Here is a 10,635-nt window from a genome sequence, read left to right on the forward strand (position 1 = left end):
CACCACCAAAATCAAGACAACAGAACACTTCTATCACCTCAGACGTTTCCCTTGTGCCTAGTGACTCCACAATCACACAGCAGATTGTGAAACTTTAAGGAATTTTCAAAGCCCGTTGTTAAAAACAGTCATTATTTAAAATTAAATTACATAAACTTACAATTCAATATAATTATATTTTTTAAAAGGTAATAAGTACTAAAAACTTGTTGCTTCCTCATTATTTTACACTGTACTATTATCTGTGGCTGTGTAGTTATTTATAGCTATTTTATCTGTATGGTGGAAATACCATATAATAATGTGCTGCTTTGCATCTCTTCCCAACTCCATGTTCAGTGTCATCACTTTGGGAGGTTAAAATTGGCCATGATGGGAATATTTACACTAGAGAAATTGGCAAATGCTACAAATCAGAGAGTTTTTATTTGGAGAGCTTGAACATTTACCAGCATACTATGTTCACACCCCTTTATGCCACCCCCAGCCCCTGGCAGCAACTGATATATTTTCTGTTCTTATAGTATTGTCTGTTCCTGAATGAAAGAAATCATATAGAATGTAGTCTTTTGAGTTTAGCTTCTTTCATTTAACCTAATGAACTTGAGATTAATCTATGTTGTATGAGTAGTTGTTCCTTTCATTGCTAAGTAATATTCTATTGTATGAATGGATACACCACAGCTTGTTTACCATTCACCTGTTGATTGATATTTGAGCTTTTTGCGGTTTGGGGTGATTATGAATATAGCCATTATATATATATTAACATATAGATTTTTAGTGAATGTTAGTTTTTGTTTGTCTTGGGTAAATACCTAGGAGTGAGACTGTGGGTTCATATGAGAAGCATATGCTTTACTTTATAAGACGTTGTCAAACTGATTATCAAAGTGGTCATACCATTTTGCATTCTGACAAGTAATGTATAAGAGTTCTAGTTACTCTTTTTTTTTTTTTTTAAACATCTTTATTGGGGTATAATTGCTTTACAATGGTGTGTTAGTTTCTGCTTTATAACAAAGTGAATCAGCTATACATATACATATGTTCCCATGTACCTTCCCTCTTGCGTCTCCCTCCCTCCCACTCTCCCCATCCCACCCCTCCAGGCTGTCACAAAGCCCCGAGCTAATATCCCTGTGCCTTGCGGCTGCTTCCCCCTAGCTATCTACCTTACTACGTTTGTTAGTGTGTATATGTCCATGACTCTCTCTCGCCCTGTCAAAACTCACCCTTCCCCCTCCCCATATCCTCAAGTCCGTTCTCCAGTAGGTCTGCATCATTATTCCTGTCTTACCCCTAGGTTCTTCATGACATTTTTTTCCCTTAAATTCCATATATATGTGTTAGCATACGGTATTTGTCTTTTTCTTTCTGACTTACTTCACTCTGTATGACAGACTCTAGGTCTATCCATCTCATTACAAATAGCTCAATTTCATTTCTTTTTAAGGCTGAGTAATATTCCATTGTGTATATGTGCCACATCTTCTTTATCCATTCATCCGATGATGGGCGCTTAGGTTGTTTCCATCTCCGGGCTATTGTAAATAGAGCTGCAATGAACATTTTGGTACATGACTCTTTTTGAATTTTGGATTTCTCGGGGTATATGCCCAGTAGTGGGATTGCTGGGTCATATGGTAATTCTATTTGTAGTTTTTTAAGGAACCTCCATACTGTTCTCCATAGTGGCTGAACCAATTCACATTCCCACCAGCAGGGCGAGAGTGTCCCCTTTTCTCCACACCCTCTCCAGCATTTATTGTTTCTAGATTTTTTGATGATGGCCATTCTGACTGGTATGAGATGATATCTCATTGTAGTTTTGATTTGCATTTCTCTAATGATTAATGATGTTGAGCATTCTTTCATGTGTTTGTTGGCATTCTGTATATCTTCTTTGGAGAAATGTCTATTTAGGTCTTCTACCCATTTTTGGATTGGGTTGTTTGTTTTTTTGTTATTGAGCTGCATGAGCTGCTTGTAAATTTTGGAGATTAATCCTTTGTCAGTTGCTTCATTTGCAAATGTTTTCTCCCATTCTGAGGGTTGTCTTTTGGTCTTGATTATGGTTTCCTTTGCTGTGCAAAAGCTTTGAAGTTTCATTAGGTCCCATTTGTTTATTTTTGTTTTTATTTCCATTTCTCTAGGAGGTGGGTCAGAAAGGATCTTGCTGTGATTTATGTCATAGAGTGTTCTTCCTATGTTTTCCTCTAAGAGTTTGATAGTTTCTGGCCTTACATCTAGTTACTCTTTATCCTTGCTAACTAACATTCATTTTGGTCAGTTTTTAAATTTTAGATATTCTAATAGGTTTGTAGTGGCATCTCATTGTCACAGGAGCATCGGTCTGACATAACCTATTACAAGGTTCTTACAAGTAGAATCTTTTAATTTTTGAAGAATATTTTCACAAAATACATAATTTATAAATTGACTTATTTTCTTCAAGAACTTTGAAGATATTATTCCATTGGTTATTGGCTTTTAATCTTTACATTGTGAAAAGTCAACAATCAGTTTTATTATTTCTCCTTTGAAGGTAATATGTCATTTTTTTCTGTACCTGTTTAAGAGTTTGTTTTTTGTCTTTGGTTTTCAGAAGTTTTATTATTATGTGCTTATATGTGATTTGTGTATTTATCCTGCTTGGGCTTAGTTGAACTTCTTGTACCAACGGCTTGGTGTCTTTCATCATTTAAAAAAAATTTTACAACCATTATCTCTTCAAATATTACTTCTTCCAAGACATTTTCTTTTCTACTTCTGGGACTCAAGTTACCTGAATTTTAGACTTGTTAACCTTGTATTAGGTTCTTTTATCTATTTTGTCTACTTCTGTCTCTCTACACCTCCATCTAGATATTTTCTCCTATTTTTTACTAACTGTGTTTTAAGTCTTCTGTTAAGGCTATCCATTGATATCTTAATTGCAGTTACTGTTTTTTCCATTTAGTTCCATTTTCATATTTGTAATAATTTCTATTCTTTCTGAAACTCTCCCACTTGTTATTTAATTCCTCAAAAATATTAACAATAGTTATTAAAAGTCTATGTCTATTCCAAACGTGGACTTAATAATAACTATTTTGTGAGTCTGTTTATAGTGTCTGATTTTTTTTTCTTGGTTTTCAGTCAAGATTTGCATTTTTTGTATGCCTTGTTACTTTTGATTGAGTGTTGGACATTGTGTATGGGGCACGGTAGACATACTTTAAGTTTCTGGCTTATATTATAATGTTATTTTGACCAGAGAGAATTTATTTTTGTTTCTAAAAGACAACTAGACTAGGATAAGATCACCATAATCCAATTAGGGAATGAAATGATCAAATCGAGGCTCCAATTCTTATGAAGTCTGATTTATTTCCAGGCCGTACTTATTCCTAGTGTGTAAATTTTGAGGGTCCCAAATGAAGTCCGAGGGTATATACCAGGTCCAATCCACCTTGGTAGGCTTTGAACTCCAATTTTCACCAACCCCAATCCCCACTCCTGTGAAACTACTGGAAACTCCCCAACTTTTCAATCTCTCAGGCACTGATTTTGAAATAGGCTGTCAATCCTCTTGAGGGAAAAAGTTGCCCCAAATGTCAGATCACAACTCTTGGATTTCCTTCTCATCTGGATCTTGGCCCTCCAAATTCTTACTCTCTTGGTAGTTTCAGATGCTCAAACGCATTTTTAAAATATATTTTGTCCAGTTTTATATTATCTCAATAGGAGGGTGGACCCTGAGCAGTCTAGATAGTTATTTTGGGATGCAGTACTCCATCAGTAGTTTTCAAAAACTTCCCAGGTGATTCTCTCTTTTTTTTTTTTTTAAGTACCAAGGATCTTTATTCTCAGGCCTGATATTGAATCTGTGGCTGCAAATGATGTCACTATCTTGAGAATAAAAGGTCCCATTATCTTCATCCTTTGCAAGTCTTCAGCCACAAAGTTACACCTTATTCTCATAACAAGATAAGTGAATCAGGCTGGAAGGGGATTTAGGAGGTACACTGATGATAAAAGCAAAGGGGAACACACACTTTTAGAAGCATATTGTCCCAGTTACCTTGAAAGTTAAATTTCAGATTAATTTACAAAAATAGTGACAGACCATGATTTCAGTGAAAATCAACACAAGTTATACCTTAAAAAAAAAATCAGTTCAGAAATACTAAGGCAAGCATACAAAATTCAGTGTATTAAAAAATGCAAGGGCTGGTTGCCCAAACAGATATATCCCTCAGAAAAAGGGATTTGAAAATGCTGAGCAGAACCAAAGGAATTAGAAGCTGAATTAGCAGACAAATTCCCTCATTTTATAACTGTGGGCAGACATTAACTGGCGAAGTTTACTCAGCTAGATTAAGGGTGTACATAGATCTAATTCCTGGTGCTATTTGCAACTACACATATCTAAAATACAAGGAGATAAATATCTGGAACACATTAGGCCCACTGATTTAAACAGAACAGTTCAACAGTGGGGGTGAAGTTATTGTAGCACAGCAGCACATTATACATATTTAAGAGATTAAATGGAAAGAAATAATCTCTTAAAACTTTTAATGCTCAGTTTTGATACACAATCAAGTTTCCATCCAATTTTCTGATGTATAGCAAACTGTACTAGCTTAAAAAAAAAAGTGCTTCCTTCAGTTTCCTTCTACACTTTTTTTGGCCTTTCAAAACTGAGCACTGGGTCATTTTACTGTAAGTAATGTGATGTTATATATGTACCTTCTAATTGCACGTTTTAGGAATAAACAAAATCCATATTTCAGTAACTGAGAGTGTATTTATAAAATGAAAACCTCTCTATCAAAATACACTTTTCACTGGGAAAAATAAATAAAACGACAAATGGATCTACACAAAGTAAAAATTAACTTTGGTAGATTTCAGTACAGGACAGTCCATAACAAGCGTATTTGCCCTTACTCCCCCAGAGCTGATCATCTTCCAAGTTCAGATTTTAAAAATATTTTTTAATTGAGACTATTATGTTGACATTTGTTTCTCATTCCACATCATCTTCAGCCAAGCTCTGAGCACTTACAATTCTCTGACTAATTGTTGGGAGCTTAGTCAGAAGCATCTGGAACACTGGTGGTGGAAGAGTTTGCTGCAATACTTACAGTAACTGCTGTGGATGTCCACACACAGCAATTGCATTTGTCAGATGGTCCACACCCTTCTCATATTCACCTTGAGCTAGTAACTCTTCACCAAGCCTTATTTCTTCGAGGAAGAATTTCTGAACGGCTTCACCATCTTTAAGGTCAGGTAATTTGGAAAGTCCAGCTCTCTCCTTGGCAAGCTTCTGTTTCTTTCCTCGTTCTCGCACTCTGTTCTTGAAGTTGGGGTCACTCCGTCTCTTGCGGTCGAAGTAAATGCAATACCCGATGGAAACAGCGATGGCGCTGTTCTGGCCCACCATCTTCTCTCCAACGAGGAGTGGGGGTCAGCGGCGGCGGGGCCCGCGAAGAAGCTGTTGGCTCAGGACCCTCGGAGCAGACTCCGCCGCTTAGTTCCGACGCCCGCTTCCCTGGTGATTCTAACGGGCAGCTGCAGTAACAAACCACAGACATAGAGCATAAAAGGCATGTAAGATTCTTCATGAATTGATTCCTTCAAATCTATGTAACCTAATGTTTTACCGCAGTCTTTTCTCTATCCACTGGCTCCCAAGCCCATATGCTTTCCAGCCTGATGGAACTACTTACTATTTCTGATGTGCCAGACCACAGTGCTCTCCCTTATCTTCAGACTTTTGCATTTATCACCCTTCTTTGCCTGGCCCACTCCTTTTTTCATCCTTTATATCTCGTTTTAAGTGTTACCTCTTCGGATACCACACTTAACTGTTTTAAGTGTTACCTCTTCGGATACTACACTTAACTGTTATGTGTCTTTTGCATCAGTTTGTAAGGCTTTCTAGGATCTGTTTGCTGCTTTAAAAGTAGGACTAGGTCTTCTGAGCTATTCTGTCAGTCTGAAGTTCCACTTCTTTCCCTTCAATATACCTCCCATTTCTTCCTCTTCTGTCCTGCCACCACCTTATACCCAATCATTAAGGCTGTGAGGTCCTTGAAGGAAGTAACTGACACGGATCCTTAAATAATTGTTATTGAGTTGAATTAAATGAAACATTTTTCAAAAGTAAAACGTCATGAAAACAAGACTGCTTCAGAAATCTGAAGTCTGTATTTAATCAGTTTTTGTTAAATTCAGTCCATATATACCTGAATAGTAGAGAGAAAATAATATCTGCTCACTGTAAATGAAAATAATGCTCAATTCTTACTCTGTTGAGTAATTATTTACTCTGTGATGACTTTCCTGGAGATACCATGTAATTGACTAACTTAGTGCTTGATGTGTACCAGGCATTATATTGATACTATCTTTTCCCATGTGTCTTCCCATTTAATACTCACAGTAATTCTATGTAGTAGATGCTGTTGTCATTAAAGCTAAGAGGTGCTAGGTCTCCTTACCAAGATTATATATCTGGTGAGTGGCTGACTCAGGACACAAACAAGGTATATCTGACCCTAAAACTCATACTTGTATAACATTATACTAAACACTAGTAGAAAAAGCACGGCTTTACACCTGTGCTCAGACCTTATTTCCATCAATGGTGTATCATAGTACAAACTAAACTTTCAGATCCTCCGTTTCCTCATCTATAATAACTGAATTCAATACTTCCCTGAAAAGTTCTGAGGAGATGGTCTGGCATGATGTCAGGTGTGTTATAGGTGCTTGATAAATATGATTACACACACACGCACTTTGTCCACATCTTTATTTCTTTTATTGCTGACTTCTTCATACCATCTGTTATTTGACTATAACTACTTTAGTTATTTATGCATTCTTCTTCTATACTCTAGGCGGCGCCAGCATGGTCTAACTAACTTCATATGAATTAATTACTTACCAGTAGTGACACATTTGTTATCAATTGCACAGTTGCTTTATGGAGTTCTAGTAAAACATTACTTCAAGTGTAAAATATGTCTAGTTAAGAACAAATTACCCATGCTAGTAAACAAATTTGACACAAGCCATTATTTGCTGAGCTTAAAGCTGCATTTGTTGAAAAGCCTCAAGTCATTTCATTTTTGCTGAAGACTCATATTTAAGTAATTGTGTAACATAGTCATTCATTACTGTCAAGCTACGCTTCTCTCTGCCTTTACAACAAAGAACACAGTCCAGCATTTAGTGCATGTTCTACGGAATGATTTCTCATTGGGGGAATAAAAGACAGATTTCTAAGAATCCTGGATGAAAGGAAAAAGTAATGGATTAGTACTGTTCAATATATTATTTCATAAAGTGGTCATATTTCAGCACACTTGCTTTTAGATTGTCCGCCTAGGTTTATCTCATCATTTTGATTAAAAAAAAAAAAGACCACATTGATATTAGTTCCCTTGGTTGGTTTGAATATTAAGATCTGTTTAACAACTGCTTTCTGCACATACAATTGGTTCATCCATGCAAGCGGTCCATTTGTGACCCTGAAGTGGGTGAGGACACCTGCAGGCCATTTATAGGACTGGCCAGAGAGGTGGCTATAGTGAAGGGATTGGTTTCCTAAATTTTTCTGTTAAGAATCACCCTGGGCACTTGTTAAATGCAGAGCTTCCCAGGTCTTGCTCCTAGAGACTCTGATTCAAAGGGTCTGAGCACTTGAAAGTCTAACAAAAAGCCCAGGTAACTTTTCAAACATATCCTCAGGTACATTTGGAAAACACTGTGGTAAAGGTTATATGAGCTTTAAAAGTACTTGTTTATTTGAGAAAATGGATGCAGTTTATCCTCTTGTGCTTCAGTATGTATATATCCAAAACTCTGCAGGCTCTACCTTCAAATGTGTGCATGTTTATAAACCTGCTTCTCAACGAAGCATATTTCATTGTTTATCTAAGGCTATCGGGAAGCGATGGATTTATACAAAGGACTCTGGAGAAGGGAAAGGAAGCAGCAGCTCCCCTTGATATAACACTTGGGACCCAAACTCTCACAATCCATTTTCTGGGAGGATTCAGCACTGGAATAGCTGCACTGGGGCTGAACAAAACCCCACTTACCTGCCACAAAACAGTTGCTACATTTTAAAGGGAAGTAGCATTCTGTTTTTTCCATGAATGGCTCTTGCTACCCTGGCTCCAGCGGGCTGAACCAGGGATTAATTGGGAAACCAGGAGCACTAGGCACATGAGAAGCCAACTCCCTTTGCAAAGGTTTGGTGAGAAATTTTGTCCAATAATCACAGTTCCAATCCAACGAAAACCCCTTTTGGAAAAGAGTAAATGCCAAGGTACAAAGAGAAGGCAAGATTTTCAAGTTTAGACTGCATACTGAATGACACTGGCCAATTATCCTGGTTTCCTAAAGCACTGAGACCCTGAGTGACTAAAGCTACTGAGATTCGTCACCTGTTATACCACAATTCCATAAAATCTTAGCATAGAGACTTTTCCCCAAAGTCATCTGTTCATGTCCCTTTCTTGCAGGCCTAATTAGCAAAGTAATATAAGCACACACTGTCCAAAACTGAGCACTAACCCCATGTCAATCAACCACGGAGAGCTGTGGGTCCTGGGAAGTTCAGCGTACAGCATATATTAGCTACTTTGCCTTTAATCTAAAAACCTGACTCTACTGGTGAAGGTTTATGTAATTTTCAGTGTATATAATGACCAGTACATCATGGCACCATCTAACCAGAACGGATGCTGGCTATCAAATACCAACTTTGTTCAAGGTTCCTAGTTGAGAACATACAATCTACTCGAACTAGTTTAAGCAGGAAGGGATTTATTTAGAAGTGCTGAACGTTCACATAATCATTGTGAAGGCTAAAGAAATAGACTCTGATCTCAGTTTTCAGGATATGTCTCAAAACAACGCTGCAGAACTGGAAAGTCAAGGGAGCTGCCACCTTTGACATGATCAAAAGCTAAACCGTCAGCAAACTGCTGCTACAGCACCTGGCTCCAGAATCATACTGCCCTCACCGCAGTCCACATAAGCAAAATAGATGCTTTGTGATCTACCTCTCTCCCCACATGTAGCTAATACTGTAGTGTGTCAACTCAAACCCCTTTAAGTTCTAAAGCGCGGTCCTGAAGCATGGTCCTGCAAATGCCAGGAACGTTGGCTGCAACTCACCACTAAGAATTTCCCTTGGCCATAGGAAGCTGCATAGCCTAAAGAATGCATTCCACGACACTGACTTGTTGCTGCAGGGCTACAAAGACCCAGCCTCCTTGCTTCAATTAGGGGCAACTCTGAAGAGCCATCCTGGCTACAGAGCATTTTTTTTTTTTAACATCTTTATTGGAGTATAATTGCTTTACAATGCTGTGTTAGTTTCTGCTTTATAACAAAGTGAATCAGTTATACATATACATATGTTCCCATATATCTTCCCTCTTGCATCTCCCTCCTACCCACCCTCCCTATCCCGCACCTCTAGCACCGAGCTGATCTCCCTGTGCTATGTGGCTGCTTCCCACTAGCTATCTATTTTATGTTTGGTAGTGTATATATGTCCATGCCACTCTCTCACTTTGTCACAGCTTACCCTTCCCCCTCCCCATATCCTCAAGTCCATTCTCTAGTAGGTCTGTGTCTTTATTCCTGTCTTACCCCTAGGTTCTTCATGACCTTTTTTTTTTTTTCCTTAGATTCCATACATATGTGTTAGCATACGGTATTTGTTTTTCTCTTTCTGACTTACTTCACTCTGTATGACAGACTCTAGGTCCATCCACCTCACTACAAATAACTCAATTTCGTTTCTCTTTATGGCTGAGTAATATTCCATTGTATGTATGTGCCACATTTTCTTTATCCATTCATCTGTTGATGGACACTTAGGTTGCTTCCATGTCCTGGCTATTGTAAGTAAAGCTGCAATGAACATTGTGGTACATGACTCTTTTTGAATTATGGTTTTCTCAGGGTATATGCCCAGTCGTGGGATTGCTGGGTCATATGGTAGTTCTATTTTTAGTTTTTTAAGGAACCTCCATACTGTTCTCCATAGTGGCTGTATCAATTTACATTCCCACCAGTAGTGCAAGAGTGTTCCCTTTTCTCCACACCCTCTCCAGCATTTATTGTTTCTAGATTTTTTGATGATGGCCATTCTGACCAGTGTGAGATGGTATCTCATTGTAGTTTTGATTTGCATTTCTCTAATGATTAATGGTGTTGAGCATTCTTTCATGTGTTTGTTGGCAATCTGTATATCTTCTTTGGAGAAATGTCTATTTAGGTCTTCTGCCCATTTTTGGATTGGGTTGTTTGTTTTTTTGTTATTGAGCTGCATGAGCTGCTTATAAATTTTGGAGATTAATCCTTTGTCAGTTGCTTCATTTCTTACAGAATCAGCAGAGGCCTCTGTTGCCATTGTATCTCAGTTTAGCTTCTACTTCCCATCAGAAGCAAGTGGGTACAGTTGTTATAATGAACAACAAGGTCTGAGTGGCCGCCAGGGAGCCTGACTCATAGAGAGCCATGGAGATGATGAATAGAATATGGCATTCCTAGGGGCAAGAGAGATAGGCAGCTAAAAAGGGTATTTCTCAATCTATACAATCAAAAGAAATT

At 37.9% G+C, this 10,635-nt stretch overlaps 1 pseudogene; it reads right to left on the bottom strand.

Moving 5' to 3' along the window:
* Positions 1–4,891: 4,891 nt before the first annotated feature.
* LOC112406636 (mitochondrial import receptor subunit TOM20 homolog pseudogene) lies at positions 4,892–5,437 on the bottom strand (annotated as a pseudogene).
* Between the last annotated feature and the right edge of the window lie 5,198 nt (positions 5,438–10,635).

Source organism: Neophocaena asiaeorientalis, unplaced genomic scaffold, assembly GCF_003031525.2.
Source record: "Neophocaena asiaeorientalis asiaeorientalis breed wild unplaced genomic scaffold, Neophocaena_asiaeorientalis_V1.1 scaffold59, whole genome shotgun sequence".
Lineage (NCBI taxonomy): Eukaryota > Metazoa > Chordata > Mammalia > Artiodactyla > Phocoenidae > Neophocaena > Neophocaena asiaeorientalis.